Source organism: Euleptes europaea, chromosome 2 (genome assembly GCF_029931775.1).
Source record: "Euleptes europaea isolate rEulEur1 chromosome 2, rEulEur1.hap1, whole genome shotgun sequence".
NCBI lineage: Eukaryota > Metazoa > Chordata > Lepidosauria > Squamata > Sphaerodactylidae > Euleptes > Euleptes europaea.
Genome location: NC_079313.1, coordinates 133,556,776 through 133,566,278, shown reverse-complemented (window position 1 = coordinate 133,566,278; position 9,503 = coordinate 133,556,776). Strand labels below are relative to the sequence as shown.

The 9,503-nt window shown below is 49.6% G+C and overlaps 1 non-coding gene across 1 annotated transcript; it reads left to right on the top strand.

Annotated features, from left to right (window-relative positions):
• Positions 1-1,158: 1,158 nt before the first annotated feature.
• On the top strand, positions 1,159-1,230 carry TRNAV-GAC (transfer RNA valine (anticodon GAC)). Its single transcript has one exon. It is a non-coding gene; the product is annotated as a tRNA-Val (tRNA).
• The last annotated feature ends 8,273 nt before the right edge of the window (positions 1,231-9,503 follow it).

Sequence of the window (9,503 nt, the reverse complement as noted above, 5' to 3'; positions counted from 1 at the left end):
GGTTTGGAGGAAAATGGCTTCCTGACCCCAATGTGGTGATCGGCATTACCCTGGGCATGTAAGAAAGGGCCACGAGAGCCAAGCACTGATGCAACCCTTCCTGCCCTCCCTCCACAATGTTTTCAGGGGACACTTAAGCATACAACTAGAATAAGTATGCAAATGCTTGTATCATACAAGTTCCCAACTCTACCCCTTCCTATAGATGATATAAAGGCCTGGGACTGGGGAAGGGAGATGGTGCTTAATACTTTGATCTGCAGTTTTTCTCCTTGTCTGTGTTTTGTTTCCCTGTTCTTAATTATTTGCACTTTCATAGCTGACGGCTATTTTGTCTCTGTAGGTGGCTTCTTGAATACACATGAAGCTGCCTTCTGCTGAATCAGACCCTTGGTCCATCAAAGTCCGCATTGTCTACTCAGACCGGCAGCGGTTCTCCAGGGTCTCAAGCTGAGGTCTTTCACATCACCTACCTGCCTAGTCCCTTTAACCAGAGAGGCCAGGGATTGAACCTGGGACCTTTTGCATGCTAAGCAGCTGCTCTACCACTGAGCCATGGCCCCTCCCCTTCTTGAGAGCCAGCATGGTGTAGTGGTTAAGAGTGGTGGTTTGGAGCGGTGGACTCTGCTCTGGTGAACCAGATTTGTTTCCCCACTCCTACACATGAAGCCAGCTGGGTGACTTTGGCCGAGTCACACTTTCTCAGCCCCACCTACCTCACAGGGAGACTGTTGTGGGGAGGGGAAGGGAAGGTGATTGTAAGCCAGTTTGATTCTTCCTTAAGAGGTAGAGAAAGTTGGCATATAAAAACCAACTCTTTTCTTCCTCTTCTTTCTGGTATAGTAGGAATTTTTCCTTCCAGTTTGTGAATTTTCTAGTAATATGGGTGTGAGCAGGATATATTTTGATGTGTTCGAATCATTAAGTGACTATACTCATCTTAGATTATTTTTCTATGCCTTTCACATTTGTAAGCCATTTCGAGTCCTGTGTTTCAGGAGAAAAGTGGCTTATGGATATGCTAAAGAAAGAAATTGGGGAATATTGATGGACTGCAGCTACTTGGTGACGGCAAATCCAGGTTTGCCTTTGCACATCATGGGAAATGGCTGTGAGCTTCTTGTTTTGCTACTCTGGGTATGTTTGCAGAACAGGCGAGGGGGCGTGGCTCAGCGGTAGAGCATCTGCTTGACAAGCAGAAGGGCCCAGGTTCAATCCCTGGCATCTCCAGTTAAAGGGGCTAGGCAAGTAGGTGATTTAAAACACCTCTGCCTGAGAACCTGAAGAGCCGCTGCTGGTCTGAGTAGACAGTACTGACTTTGATAGACCAAGGGTGTGATTCAGTATAGGGTAGCTTCATTTGGGGGAGGGGCCATGACTCAGTTTGTAGAGCATCTGCTTGGCATGCAGAAGGTCCCAGGTTCAATCCCCGGCATCTCCAGTTAAACATTAAAAAAAGAGTAGACAATGCTGACTTTGATGGACCAATGGTTTGCTTAAACATAAGGACATGGGGAGGGGCTGTGGCTCAGTGGTAGAGCATCTGCTTGGCATGCAGAAGGTCACAGCTTCAATCCCTGGCATCTCCAGTTAAAAGGGACCAGGCAAGTAGGTGATGTGAAAGACCTCTCTGCCTGAGACCCTGGAGAGCCACTGCCGGTCTGAGTAGACAATACTGAATTTGATGGACCAAGGGTCTGATTCAGTAGAATGCAGCTTCATGTGTGTTCAAGAAGCCACCTACAGAGACAAAATAGCTTCATGTGTTCAACTGGGGAACTCATTAAAAAGGAGAAAGCAACAAACCCTCAGAATTTATCTTTATTCATTGCATTGATAATTCACTTTATCCACATAAACCCTGGGTGGGTAGCAGCCTTATAAAAATGAGATTGCCGCATAAAAATAGAAAGCGTGAAACAATACAAATATATGAGTGCCCATTTGAAAAACCTACTACCACAATAAAGGCTTATTTATCCCCAGCCACGGAAGGCTCGCCCATATGGAAATTTGCCTCTCCAGAAATGCTGAAGTTCACATACAGGCTGCTAGCATGAGCCTCAAAAAGGTTGTGTGAACTTGCGTTTATTTCTATTCTCCCCTTCCCACCAAGGGCGTTAGGCCATTCCTTTTAGAAGGAGGAGGAGGGTTGGTTTTGAGATGCCGATTTTCTATACTTTTAAAAAGAGAATCAAACCGGCTTACAATCTTTTTCTCTTCCCCTCCCCACAACAGACACCTTGTGAGGTAGGTGGGGCTGAGAGAGCTCTAAGAGACCTGTGACTAGCCCAAGGTCACCCAGCAGGCTTCATCTGGAGGGATGGGGGAACCAACCAGGTTCATCAGGTTAGAGTCCACCGCTCATGTGGAGGAGTGGGAAATCAAACCCACTTCTCCAGATTAGAGTCCACCACTATTAACCACTATACCAGACTGGCTCCTAAGATCCTCGTGACTGACCTGGATAGCAGAGGCTAACCCGATCTTGTCAGATATCAGAAGCAAAGCAGGATCAGCCCTGGGCATGGAGTAGGGGTCATTGGGGGTGTGGGGAGGATGTAGTTGTGAATTTCTTGCATTTTGCAGGGGGTTGGACTAGATGACCCTGGTGGTCCCTTCCAAGTCTATGATTCTAATCTTGCTTTGAAGATGTGTGCTTTGTGCTCCTGGATTTTTTTTATTTTTTTGGGGGATGGTAGGGTTGCCACCAGCATGGGGTGGGGGCGGGATAGGGTTGCCAGTTCCAGGTTGGGAAACTCCTGGCAATTTGGGGTGGAGCCTGGGGAGGACAGGGACCTCAGTGGGGTACAATTAGGGTTTCCAGCTCCGGGTTGAGGAATACCTGATATTTTGGGGGTAGAGTCTGAGGAGGGTGGGGTTTGGGGAGGGGAGGGACTTCAATGCCATAGAGTCCAATTGCCAAAGTGGCCATTTTCTCCAGGTGAACTTATCTTTGTCGGCTGGAGATCAACTGTAATAGCCGATCTCCAGCCACCACCTGGAGATTGGCAACCCTGGGTTCGATGCCATAGAGCCCACTCTCCAAAGCATCCATTGTTTCCAGGAAAACTGATCTCTGCAGTCTGGAGGTGAGCTGTAATTCCGGGGGATCCCAAGGTCCTACCTGGAGGCTGACATTAGAGGCAGATGGGAGAAAGCAGGAGGCCAGACCAGGTGACTAGGGGAGAGGCTGTGGCTCATTGGTAGAGCATCTGCCTGGCATGCAGAAGGTCATGCTGGTTCAATCCCCAGCATCACCAGTTAAAAGACCCAGGCAAGTAGGTGATGTGAAAGACCTCTGCCTGAGGCCTGGAGAGCTGCTGCTGGTCTGAGTAGTCAATACTGACTTGGATGGACCAAGGGTAGACCTATTCTGTGAACTTAGGCAGATCATCAGAAGGAAGGGTTGTGCCAGTGTTTGGCTCTCATGGCCCTGTCTTACATGCCCAGAGTAATGCTGATCACCACTTTGGGATCAGGAAGCAATTTCCCTTCAGGCCAGATTGGTCAGTGATCCTGGAGGGTTTTTTCCCATCTTCTGATCATGGAATAAGGGTCACTGGGTGTGTGGGGGGGAGGTAGTTGTGAATTTCCTGCATTGTGCAGGGGGTTGGACTAGATGACCCTGTTGGTCCCTTCCAACTCTATGATTCTATGGGTCTGATTCAGTATAAGGCAGCTTCATGTGTTCGGGTTCATGCGTTCAGCTTCCAGTTCCAGCTGGGACGCACTAGCGGGGGGGGGGGAGCTATCTATCCTTGGAGAATCAATGGGCTGGGCCGAGCTGTTACCCCCACAAGGATTCCATAAGAGGACGTGCAATGCTGGAGAACCGGGTTTGATTCTCCATTCCTCCACATAAGCAGCGGAGGCTAATCTGGTGAATGGGATTTGTTCCCTCAGTCCTACACACAAAGCCAGCTGGGTGACCTTGGTCTAGTCACTCTCTCTCAGCCCCACCTACCTCACAGGGTGTCTGTTGTGGGGAGGGGAAGGGAAGGTGATGGCAAGCCGGTTTGATTCTTCCTTAAGTGGTAGAGAAAGTCGGCATATGAAAACCAACTCTTCTTCTTCGAGAGGAGTCAACTGTCTACCAAGGGCGGGGGAGGTTGGGTTGCCGGGTCCTTCTTCGCCTCCGATGGGAGATTTTTGGGGCAGAGCCTGAGGAGGGTGGGGCTTGGGGAGGGGAGGGACTTCAATGCCATAGAGTCCAATTGCCGAAGTGGCCGTTTTTTTCCCTATCGGCTGGAGATCAGTTGAATTAGCAGGAGATCTGCTACTACCTGGCAGTTAAGATAAAGATAGTACGAGGCTCTCAAGTCACTGCAAAAACATGTATTGACAAGTGAGACAATGAACGTGCAAACACGTATCAAAGGAAACTTAGCAAAGACTTGAGAGCCTCGTACTATCTTTATCGTAGCTTGTCTATATTAGTACTTGTGCAACTTTGCTTCAGTTTAACTACCTGGCAGTTGGCAACCCGGGGGAGGGGAACAGGGCGCGACTGCGCCTGCGGCTTGATGGCCAGTCCAGGGAGGGGGGGAGCCAAGCAAGGGGGAGGGAGGGGGAAAGGGGTGGGGCGCTGAACCACGTCGCTGCCTTCCGACGAAGCTGGCCCGCTGGCGGGTGCAAAAACTTTGCAAAGCTGGGCAATGACGCAAACTGCTAGAGGGGCTCGCCAAGACCCCGGGGAGATGTCGTGAGCGTATACGGAGAAGGAGATGATACCTATGCAAGGGGAAGGCCTGGCGTGCAAACGACCCGGCTCTGATCCGCGTCCGCCTCCGCCTTTTCCTCCGTTTCCTTCCCCGCCCACAACCATTAGGCCGGCTTGGCCGGAGCGCGTCGAAGAGCCGCCCAAATCCAGCGGCAAGAAGCTTCTCGGAGGACGGAGGATTGGAGCCGCCCCGCTTGATCCGGGCGACTTTGCGCATCAAAATATGACAATTTATGCACGGGAAGTTTTGCCTTGGATCTAGGTGATGCGCGTTTTCTCCTGCCAAATTCTCCGAACTCAACAATAAGCCCCCATGCAGAGTTTTCGGGATTCGGATGGGGAAAAGGTGCATCTAAAGAGGGGGCAAATCCAAGGCCGAACCTCCCATGCATCAATGGCCTTAGGCCATTTGTTATTGTTATTTTTAATGCGGTGTTATTGCCCTGGCCTTTTCCCAAAAGAAGCGAGCAGGAGACTGGGTCCCGCCTCCCCCATTTTTGCATGGTCAATTTGGATGCTCGCTCAAAGCTCTTTTTTTAAAAGCGACTTCAAAAATGCCTTTTCACGGTCCCGGCGCAAAAGGAGCCGTTCCGCTCCCGCACTCGCCTGCTCTTTTGTTCCTGTTTGCATCACTATTAGCATATGCATAGCTAACGCACTTCTGTTGTTTTGCATTGTTCCTTAGGGGGATTCTTCCGGGCAAACACCAAAGGTCATGTTAAATGGGCTCTTTTGTAATGCGAAGCAGGTCTGTGCCGGCTGCGCAGTCACTTCCGGAATGACGGTTCAGCGTGCAAAATTCAGCCTGGAACGCGCTGCTAATTACCATGCAAAAATGGCCCAAAAGAAGTGAGCTTGAGACGGGGTCCCGTCTCCCTCAGCACAGACAGGGCGGCCTTTCACATCACCTACTTACCTAGTCCCTTTAACTGGAGATGCTGGGGATTGAACCTGGGTGGAAGTTTCATACAGGTTGGGGGACCATGAACGCATGAAACTGCCTTCTACTGAGTCGGACCCTTGGTCCATCCAAGTCAGTATTGTCAACTCAGACCGGCAGCTGTCCTTCAGGGTCTCAGGAAGGGGTCTTCCAGATCACCTACTTGCCTAGTCCGTTTAACTGGAGATGACGGGAATTGAACCTGGGTGGAAATTTCATACAGGTTGGAGGAGCATGAACACATGAAGCTGCCTTCTACTGAACTGGACTCTTGGTCCATCAAAGTCAGTATTGTCGTCTTAGACTGGCAGCTGTTCTCCAGGGTCTCAGGCAGAGGTCTTTCACATCACCTAATTGCTTAGTCCCTTTAACTGGAGATGCCAGGGATTGAACCTGGGACCCTCTGCATGACTTGGGAGTGGACAGCATTGCTTCCACGCTGTTGGAAGGGGATAACATCAGCCGTGCTCCGGTTTCCCTTTTCTGCACAGATGCAAAGTTGGGATTTAACAAGAGATGGGCTGGATTTTTTTTTTCTTAAGTCACTAAATTCAGAAGTAAACTCTCAACAAAGACCCGGGGCGGTGTTGGGGAGGTTTCACACGTGCACACCGGGAGGAAAGAGGTAGCCAGCTTTGTGCCTACGACTTCTGGCCAAGTGGCCGCATCACTACCCGGCGCCCCCGCCGCTGCCATTTTAGTTCAGGCAATTTTGAAAGCCTGGTCGATGCTTTGATCCGGAGGCGCTCACAGCTCGGAATGGCAGGGAAGGGGTTAAAAGGCAAGCAACTTGTTTCTCCACTCCTACATCAGTTGTGATTCCAGGAGATTCCCCAGGTCCAACCTTAGGGTTGCCAGGCTCCAGGTACTACATGCATAGGAGTGGGGGAAACCAATCCAATTCACCAGATTAGCCTCCGTCGCTCATGTGGAGGAGTGGGGAATTAAACCTGGTTCTCCAGATCAGAGTCCTCTGCTCCAAACCACCACTCTTCACCACTACACCACGGTGGCTATTGAGAGTGAACCCTCAAGGTGAACTTGAATGTGATGTTAGTTACAATCTTGCATACATTTAGTTGAGAATAACTGTGTCTCTGTAAGTGATGCCAAGAAGCTCTGAAGCACATCTCTCAAGAGTGCATCCAATTGACCTCAGTGGAGTTTATTTTTGAGTATATGCATATGTCCATGCTGCCGGGCCCAATCCATATATTACTATTGTTACAGCCACTGGGTCTGACTCCAGGTCAGGCCGCACCTGGAATATTGTGTGCAGTTCTGGAGGCCTCATTGCAAAAAGGATGTGGACAGAATGGAGCGGGTGCAGAGGAGAGCAGCGAGGATGATCGGGGGCCTGGAGACCAAGCCCTATGAGGAAAGGCTGAGGGATTGGGAGAAAAGGGAGAAGCTTTTCTCCCTCTCTCATAATACTGGAACGTGGGGTCATCTGCTGAAGCTGGAGGGTGAGAGATTCAAAACAGATAAAAGGAAGTATTTCTTCACACAAGGCAGAGTTAAATTGTGGAACTCCCTGCCCCAGGAGGTGGTGATGGATGCCAACTTGGAAGGCTTTAAGAGGGGAGTGGACATGTTCATGGAAGAGAGGGCTATTCATGGCTACTAGTAGAAATGGATGCTACTCATGAGGCATACCTATTCTCTCCAGGATCAGAGGAGCAGGCCTATTATATTAGGTGCTGTGAAACACAGGCAGGATGCTGCTGCAGTTGTCTTGTTTGTGGGCTTTGTAGAGGCCCCTGGTTGGCCACTGTGTGAACAGACTGCTGGACTTGATGGGCCGTGGTCTGATCCAGCATGGCCTTTCTTATGTTCACAAAATCACACAAGGTTGGAAGAGACCACAAGGGCCATCCAGTCCAACCCCCTGCCATGCAGGATCCCACAATCAAAGCGCTCCCAACAGATGGCCATCTGCTTAAAGACCTCCAAAGACAGGGACTCCACACACACACACACACACACCCCGAGGCAGCGCATTCCACAGTCAAACCGCCCTCACTGTCAGAAAGTTCTTCCTAATGTTTAGGTGGAATTGTTTTTCTCTTAGTTTAAATCCATTACTCCTAGTCTCTAAAGCAACAGAGAACAAGCTATTTCCCTCATTAACATGGCACCCCTTCAAATATTTAAACATGGCTATCATGTCACCCCTTAACCTTCTCTTCTCCAGACTAAACAAACCCAGCTCCTTACGTCTCTCCTCTTAGGGCAAGGATTCCAGACCTTTGACCATTCTGGTCGCTCTCCTCTGGACACGCTTCAACCTGTCAAAATCCTTCTTAAATTGTGGAGCCCAAAATTGGACACATTATTCCAAGTGAGGTCTAACCAATGCAGAATACAGTGGTAGTATTACTTCCCTTGATCTAGACGCAATACTCCTATTGATGCAGCCCAGAATTGCATTGGCCTTCTTAGCAGCCATATCACACTGTTGACTCATATTCAGTTTGTGGTCCACTTAGACTCCCAGATCTCTTTCACATGTACTGTTGTCAAGCCAACTATCTCCCATCCTGTGCCTTATGTTGTTTCTGCCTAGGTGAAGTACCTTACACATGTTGTTATGGAAGATAGGGCTATCCATGGCTACTAGTCAAAATGAATACTAGTCACGATGCATACCTATTCTCTCCAGGATCAGAGGAGCAGGCTGAATATATTAGGTGCTGTGGAGCACAGGCAGGACGGTGCTGCTGCAGTCGTCTTGTTTGTGGGCTTTCTAGCGTCACCTGGATGGCCACTGTGAGAACAGACTGTGGGCCTTGATGGACCTTGGTCTGATCCAGCATGACCGTTCTTATGAATCTTCAGTCAGGAGAGAAGGCAGTTGAAGAGCAGGGTTACCAACCTCTGGGTGGTGGCTGGAGATCTCCCGCTATTACATCTGATCTCCTGTCGACAAAGATCAGTTCACCTAGAGAAAATGACTGCTTTGGAAGGTGAACTCTACCCTGCCCTCCTCAGCCTCCACCCCCAAAATCTCCAGATATTTTCCTACTTGGAGTTGGCAACGCTGGCGGGGGGATCATGAGTGCTCTCTTTAAGTATTTGAAGGGCTATCACTAGGAGGAGGGCAGGGGGCTGTTTATGTTGGCAGCTGAGGATAGGACTCGCACTAATGGGTATACGTTACGGATGGCAAGGTACTGGCTGGACATTAGGAAAACATTTTTTTACTGTGAGTGTAGTTCAGCAGTGGAATCGGCTGGCCAGGGAGATGGTGAGCTCCCCCTCTTTGGCAGTCTTTAAGCAGTGGCTGGTTGAACACTTGTCAGGGATGCTTGAGGCTGATCCTGCAAGCTGAGAGCCAGCGTGGTGTAGTGGTTAAGAGCGGTGGTTTGGAGCGGTGGACTCTGATCTGGAGAACTGGGTTGGATTCCCCACTCCTCCACATGAGCGGCGGAGCCTGATGTGGTGAACTGGATTTGTTTCCCCACTGCTACACATGAAGCCAGCTGGGTGATCTTGGGGAAGTCACAGCTCTGTTAGAGCTCTCTCAGCCCCACTTACCTCACAGGTTGCCTGTTGTGGGGAGGGGAAGGGAAGGTTTGAGTCTCACTTGAGTGGTAGAGAAAGTCGGTATATAAAAACCAATTCTTCTTCTTCTCCCGTATGAAGCAAAAAAAGATAAAAAATTATTTGGGGAAAATTAAAGAAGAGTTGGTTTTTATATGCCAACTTTTCCTACCTTTTTAAGGAGACTCAAAACAGTGTTTTTCCCTTCCTTTCCCCACAACAGACACCTCCTCCTCCTCCTCCTTCTTGAAGAGGGGGTTGGACTAGATGGACTCTATCCAACTCTATGATTCCTTA